The following is an 8,685-nucleotide window of genomic DNA, read 5'->3' on the forward strand; positions in this document are numbered from 1 at the left end:
ACTAGCCGAGGAAGTCCTCATACTTTTCTTCGGCCCAAGCGGTAACCCCGAAGCCGCCTGATCTGCTTCGCGAAATCAAAGAAGACGCTCTGATCATCTTAGCCGTCGAATTCGCCGTCTTTTTCGCCTCCTTCCTCGTCACCGTCTTCTCTTCAGCCGCCACGATTTTAATCTCCGCCGCTGCTTTTTCCGGCGAGAGCTTGCCGTTCAAAGATTTAGCATCAAGATTGGGAAATTCATCAGTAAGACTAATCGTTACTTCGTTTTACCTCTCTCTCTTTCTGATTGGCCACGTCTTCTCCGTTCTGGTTTTCCTGATTCCCTATCTCCTGCTCATCGCGGACTTTCCTCTCGCCGCTAAAGCCATCGCAGTCGTTGTGGGCATAATCGCCGCGATTTTCTGGATCTACACCGCCGTCGTTTTGCATATGGCGGTCGTGGTTTCGGTAATCGAAGAGCGGTGCTATGGTCTCGAAGCGGTGGGAAAAGCGGCGGGGCTTGTGAAGGCGAAGCACATGAAGCTCCACGGCTTTGTTTTGAACTCCATCTTCATCCTGGCATCAATGGCGGTGATTTACATTTCCAGTACGGTGACAGATCAGAAATCAGAATCGATCCAAATGATCGTGTGGTCTCTGGCCACGATTCTGGTCTGCGGGGTGGCTGTGTTTGAGAACATGAACTATACAGTGATGTATTCGCTCTGCAAGATGGCAAATGAAGAAGAGATAGAATTGCATGGGAGCGTGGAATATCGCAAACTTCCATCCATGGCCGCTCTCACAATCACCGACGACCCTCCTTCGGTGTGATTGGTGGATGATTTTCGTTTATGTTCCCGCAAAAATTGTGTTGGTAAACTGCACATGGGATTTATCTTATTATTGTGTTAAATATTTTGAAATTTTGCTATGAAATCATTGAATTTTTTATTAAAAAATAAAAAAATTATATTGTTGATGCGTGAGAGATCCAACCCATTAAAGGTAAAATCCAGGCTCAAGAAAAGGAAGAGGTAAAACTCGAGAGATTATATAATTTTTAGAAGATTAATTATATAGCTTTAAGAAGAAGATGTAAGCTTAAAACTCAAAAATTATTTAGTTTCTGACAGATTGTCGATAACCTCTAAAGGAAAGTTGATGAAAAAGGTTATGGAAAATTGGAAGTTCTCTTGAGACCTCTCTTTCTTGTGGTAAAGTTTCAAGTAAATGCAAATATGATAAACTCTAAAATTTAAAAAAAAAATCTGAGAGTTTTATAAAAATATAGACATTATTCATAAAAGTTCTAATCTTAATTTATCTCTAAAGATGTCTATCATAAACTCCCATGTTCCTCTATAAATAGGTGAGTATTATTCTAAAAAATATGCGTATACTAATTTTAATATTATTACTTTAGTATCGAAATGTTCATCTAAAGACTGTCACTCTCTATTGTGTTATCTCTTATAGAAACTAAAAATTTCTCAATTAAAAATTTATTATTGTGTCACTATAACAATAATTATAAATTAAAAATATTTTTTTCATATTTCTAAAATCTTTTAAAATATATATATTATAATTTTAAACATAAAATATTATGATATATCTGTAAAATGAAAAATATTTTCTAAAAATGGATGTGTTTTATTTTCGAAAAATAATTTCTACATTGAGTATTTATCTTATTGAATCGACCATTTTAAACTCCTCCGTTTAAAATAGTATTAAAAAATATCAATTTCAATTACTAGATATATATATATATGGAAATATTTGTTGTTTTTTAAAAAAGGCTGGTTGAATTAAGAGAAATGTCCAGCCTGACCAAGAGAGATGATTCCACTAACCAACCATAGAGGGTGTTTGTCTAAATAGCTAAATTACAAGGGTTTTTGGTGCAATTTACCCTTTACATATCTATAATACAATAATAACATATTAATGAAATATTATTATTTACTTTTAGTATTAATAAATAAATTATCATACTCAATTACCAAATATATATTACTTTTATTAATCTTACTTTCTTAAAACAAACACATGACAATATAACACAACAAAGCCATATATGCAAAAAAAAAAAAAATTAAGGATCCGTTTAGTTGTGCAATTTATTTTTTAATTTTATAATAACTAACTATATTCTAATATTTTATATTTTGAAAAATAATAATATTTGTTTATAAAAAATAGGTAATGCTAACTATTGTTCTAAAGTGTAGCAAAGACAGATTATTTTGAAATAAGATGGATTTATTACATATTATTTTTAGTTTCAAATTAATTTTTTTATTTAATAAGATATTGCAAAATACCATGTATTTATCATCAATGATCTAAGTAATTTGGATGGCCTTGGAGACAGGTGTTTTATGGGCAGTGTCAAGGTGTACTGAAGACTAGATCGCGAACTACCCTTCTAATGGATTTCGAAAATAAAAATCACTTACTTTATTGGTCTATAACTTGACCGAGATAAATCTATGAAGTCAATTCGATTATTCCTTCTTATTCGTACTAAGCCTAAATATCTTGTTACGGGTATTTCACGCTCTACTTCTTACGAGCTGAGCCTAACCCAACAAGGTCAGCCCAATCGCATAAAGACCACGATTTGAGTGCGTCGAAGCGAGCTCGAACATTGCTAGAGCTCAAACTCAGATCGCAGGACCAAGCGGGCTTTACACTAGCGAGCTCGCAGCTACATTTCGAGCAAGCTCCTAGCGACTCTTACAGTTCGTCGGTCTAACCAATCAGCTCGCATAATGAGAATGTCATATGCCAGAGAATATTAATAGGCTAGGGGCCGTCCTAGCTGGGCCATTCAGGCCCAATCTGGCCCTGTCCTCTCAGTCCATTTGATCGACTCATGTCAGTCCTATCATAGCCCCTTGCAACAACATCATTACAGCCACGTCTGGATTTTCGCGCTCCCACCTTAAATCTCATTTTCATTAATGATGGATCTCATTCACATTATTAAGGGTCCCGTCAGCACCGGATATTATGTCACATCATCTGTAGACGTATAACACATGCAGGAAGACATCTCCTCCTCCCATATATCAACCAACTCTTCCTAGAGCCCTGGTATGCTTGTTCATGCCAACTTGCTGATATTCTGCATTTCCTTACTCCCTTACTTACTTGAGCATCGGAGTATTTTGTAAGGACCAACTGGTGGATCAACAAATCGAACCACATAACCCCTTTTTCTTCCTCTCGGATTCATTACACCAGTGCGGATCAACGAATCACGGTCGTCCAATTCCAAACGTCGACACATTTGAACTATGAATTGTCCTTTTATAACATATCAACTTATAACCTATCAATCAGATAGATATATTTTTTACATGAAATAAGTATTCAAGGAACAAATGGTTCCCTCTCTTGTTACTAGTTGATCCTCAGTCAAATCTAACCCCTTGTTCCATCAACTAATCTTAATCTTATTCTTGGATCTTGCTTGTGATCTTGAGAAAATCAATAGTTTGATAGATTCTTCTAATTCTATGTAAAGGTTTTTAGCATATTGTTAACAGTCTTGTTTTGTAGGCAATGATATATTTTATATGACAAAAAGGCAACAATTGATGCTTTCAAAAATAAGAGTGATTTGTGTCCCAACTAGCACATCAGATTCAGTAAGATGTCTGGACACGGTTGTCCACTGCCATTTCTTTTCCTTATTCATTACAAAGTCCAGCTCTATTGTATTACTAGTATCTTCTAGCTGACTGTTACGGGCATTTCTTGAACCGCCTTGGGCTATTGACAGGATTGCTTTGGTCTGGGAATGGTCCAATGATAAAACCCAACCTCTCGGAGTACAACAGACCCAAGAACAAAGATGATTCTGCAAGGTCGCATAATTGCTAAAAGCACGAGCTCCGATTACGATAGCAAGCGAGCTTTCGACGATGGCTCTAGCTTGCTGGTCAATCTGATTAGCTCGCAAGGAAGACCACGAAGTAGAATAACCAGATCTGATGTCTACTTATCCTTATCTGTGGAAAGTCAGACCCCACATAGTGCTGAACTTTTACTCCCTGTTTTAATGAGATAAGAAGGGCACTTTATCCCTCACGAGGTGGCCCTACCACATTTAACTTTGTGTAAATTGTCCATATCCCGCACTATAAATAGGGGATCAAAAGCAATTGTACATGCATGATAAAAAAAAAAAAAATACATACTATGACTATGCTAAAATGATCAAAGAACAGTCGTGGACTAGGCATAATTCTGGTCGAATCACGTAAAAACTCTTGCGCATTGTTTGTTGATGGTGTTGCCATTCTCTTCCCTTCGTATTCGTGATTATTAGATCAGTACGGGCCGACGAATCTCGGTCGACTATTTCTGAATGTCGACACTGACCAACTTATTTGAATTGTTTAGTAACATGGACTTAGTATCATAAATTTTAATTTTCACATAAAATGATAATTTGAATCATAAATTTGATGAGTAATATGTGATTGACATCACAAATATTAACACTAGAGTTCAAAGCTAAAAATAATGCTTAAGGATGTGAATGAATTGACGATTTCATAAGTTTTCGTCTTCTATTCTTCTATTTTAAATCACTTAGTAATTGGGTGTTGACATCATAAATATCAACTTTCTTAGTTTGAATTATGAGTATATTTTTATATAAAATAATTATTTTTATGAGTAATCTAGGGTTAACATTTGATTTCAAATGTTAACGCTAAGGCCTAAAGCTAAAATAATTTTGAGATAAGTGAGTGAATTGATGGCATCAACAACACAGGCTACTTGGAGATTTCCTCTTACTTTGTACACACTCTCCAGGAATGTAAATATATATTAATAGTTTAAATTTATTTTTTTATAATTTTCAAATTATGGTTGTGATGGTCGAGATATGCCTAACATAATGATGTAGACAATTTGTGATTTTTTAATAAAATTATTATTTAAAAAAAATCTTTTTTATTTAAAATTAAGATACAAAAAATGTTCGTTATCTAAATATAAGACGCATATCTTACATTTTAACTATTGACAACAAGTAACATTGCCCATTATAAAAAAGAATAATAACAATACCAACCTTTCGCGTTAATATATTATTATTATTATACGAGATGCATTTATGTAGATGAAAACATCTGATTATTTTTTATATTACCATATTATTATTTTTTAAATTTAAAATCGAATGTGCTCATAAGAGTAACACTGCGCATCAACATGTCAGTGGCAAGCTAGGAAACATTTAAATTTGCTGTCGCCTCGTGTTTCCATTAAAATAAAAAATTAACCTTTGAGGGTTGTTTATTTTTTTTTTTCAAAAGAAAAACATACTTTTAATTTATTAACAGAAATTACCTTTATTAACTCATCAATCACATTATTCTTATTGAATTTTATTTAGAAATTATAATATTATTAAACATAATATTTAAAATGAGACAAGATGAACAAGAACAAAACTAAAAGTGCGTTTGATTATACATAATTTTCATAAAAAATGATCATTTTTTACTCAAATTCTCGTTTTTGAGGTGTTTGATTGTTCAAAATTTCTAAATAAATTATTTTTCCACTTTTAGTCACATGATGCATATTTTTCACTTTTGCTAGAAAATTGTTTCTCATGAGAGATTAGAATAAATTTTTCAGGAAAATGATAAATCAGCCCAAGTCTCTATCCTTTTTGTGCAAATCATTTGAAGACTCGATCTGACAAAGGAGAAGAAAGAGTGGCCAACAATCATGAGAAATAGGAGAAGTGTAGCCGGTGATCGCGATGATGAGGGAAAACGCGATCGACGGTCATGAGAAGAAGGGGAGGCTCGACGACGATCATGAGGACTGAATGACAACTATGGACTAAGCGGGAGAGATGGTAAGCAAAAGGCAACAAGCGAAATCGATGGGAAGTGGCTAAGTGGTGAACATAGATGGCGACAACGGCGATGGCAGGGGCGGCCAGTGACGGCAGTGACAGCAACGACGACCAATGATGGCAGTGATGATGGTGATGGCCAATGACAGCGGCTCTTTCATCCTTTTGCTAGGTGCATGTATATTTGTGTATATATATTTGATTTATTTTTTAAATATTTTATATATGTATATTTGATTTGTTTTTTAAATATATGTATATTTGTTTATTTTATAATTAATTATTGATTTATATATTTGATTATTGATTATTTGTATGTATATATATGTTAAAAAAATAATCATAAAAAAATATTAAAAATATCAAAAATTATAATTTTTAAGTAAAAAAATTAAGTTAATCAAACACCTTTAATTGATATTTTGTTTAAAATTTAATTTTAAATAATTTAATTATTTTAAAAATTATTTTTATACAAAATTCATACGCAATTAAACGCACCTTAAAAATCAACTCACAATAATTAATTAAAAAACAAAATAAAAGCACGCCTTTAATAAAGGTCGAAAAAGAAAGGCCGACAGCATTGGAACCCATTGGTTAGTGCGGGTCCGTGCGGGTCTGTGGTCAACCACCACTTGGCACGTGGGCTCCACCCTCGTGCCGGCGGTCTTTCCACGCGCAATGTAAGCGATTTTTCTACTTACCATGTTTGCCCTTGTTTTACCCATTAAACTACCAGCACACCCAAACTGATCAGTGGTAGGTTGGGGCGTCAATGCTTGAGTCTTTTTATTTATTTATTTATTTATTTTTATAAGCATATTTTAAATATCAATTCAATTCATAGAATTTTAAATTACATTAAATATAAAAAAAGACAACAATATGTTGAAGAAAACCCTACCAATGACATAAATTAAATCTAAGTATCATCTGATTATCAAGTTTTAAAAATATAATTACTGATATAACATTATATTTGAGTTAAGAAACTTGTTTATATATTATGACAAAAAAAATTAAATAAAAAATATATTTATAATTTAAAGAAGATTAATTATTCATTTAGCGGGTCTTTGGTACGGAAGAAATTTTTATATTCCTAAAATTCACGATTCTTGAGAATGTTTAGAAAATATTTGATTATTAGGATTTATGTAATTCTACATATGATTAGATTTAAATATTTTTAGAAATGTTAAATAATTTTTTTTAAGAATTTTACATTCGTATGTTTGGTTTAAATAGAGCATTTTTATAAATTTATTTTTTTCTAACATTATTCTTATTTAATTTTTTATTTAAAAATAATAAATTTCTTTTAGTATATAAAATATTGAAACCCACAACCTTTTAAAAAATTAAAATACATAATTTTTTATACATTATATATGTGTGTATATATATACACACATTTTATATATTTATATAATATATTATATATATAATATATATGTTTATAAGAAGGAAATTATAGCAAAAATAATCGTGAAAAGGGTTATGAGTTCTAAGAGAATAAAGGGTGTTTTAGACTTTTTATTTGTTACAAATTTTTCCAAATCTATGAGAATCCAAGATTCCTAACTTCCCTTTGAAATATTTTTGTGGAAAAGTTGATTAAAAATAAATTTTGAGAATATTATTTTTTTAATATTTTTTTTTTACAATTGTACCAAATACGAGAATGTAGATTCTCAACTTAACATTTTTAGGGATTTAAAAACTTCTCATATATCTAATGCTCCCTTAATGTTTTCTCTTTTTAGTTAACAATAACTTTATTTATTTTTCCTATATATTTAAGGGGGACAATTTTGATATTTTCTTTCAAATATTGTAGTCTACGTGCAATGTTTGCAAACTTAGAAGGGAGTAATTTTAAAAAATTCTCCAAATATTATGGTTTATATGTATTTTTTTTCAAATTTAAATTGCCTTATCAAGCGCATGTAATATTTTAAATCGGCCCAATTTTTAAGTACAATATGAGAATTTAAAAACTATCATCTTTTGAATTTAAAAATGTAAATTTGATTTGTAGTTGAAGCTGCTAGAATTTATAAATTATTGAGTACGTTGGGATGATAAAGACCAAATATCTTAAGCTGTCCTAAAAATTTGTGTGGCTTTGGCAAAAAAAAAAAATAAAATAGTTATGTAAGTTGTGTACAGAATAATCCTTCTAAAAAATAAGTTAGATATTTGGTGTAATTAAAAAGAAGAAAAAATATGACGAAAGAGTGACATTAAAGTTATCTCCAACCTATTGAGACCTTAAAAGTCTAAGAATACAAATAGTTGAAAAGAAAGCTGTCAAAAAAACACTTAAAAAAAAATATATCTAGTGGTCCACACGCTCATAAGACATATTTACAAAGGAAAAGTCAATAAATATCTCCATGGTGAGACATCTTTTCATGATTTGTCTTGATAGAAGAGATAAATAGTCTCAATATCCATCACATCCACCTCAAAATTATAAAATTATCAGTAATAATAGGATTACTAATAGAGAATTCACAAATCTATCTAAGTAAATAGATCACTAATATTGATAACAAAATTTTAATATAATATGTTTATGAGGAGAAAATATAATATTTCTTAAGTTAGTTTATTATTCTCATTGTCTAGTAAAATAATATATCAAAATTAATAACTAATCTTAAGTTATAAATTAAAAAGGTGAATGACATAATAAAGTTGTGGGTGTTGGCACGTGAAAATGAAACTGGATCCTTCTCAAACCAGAAATAATGCTTAGGGAAGCATGTATATCATCATCATGGTATTCGCATGGGAGCC

This window comes from Diospyros lotus, chromosome 2, assembly GCF_014633365.1.
Source record: "Diospyros lotus cultivar Yz01 chromosome 2, ASM1463336v1, whole genome shotgun sequence".
Classification (NCBI taxonomy): Eukaryota; Viridiplantae; Streptophyta; class Magnoliopsida; order Ericales; family Ebenaceae; genus Diospyros; species Diospyros lotus.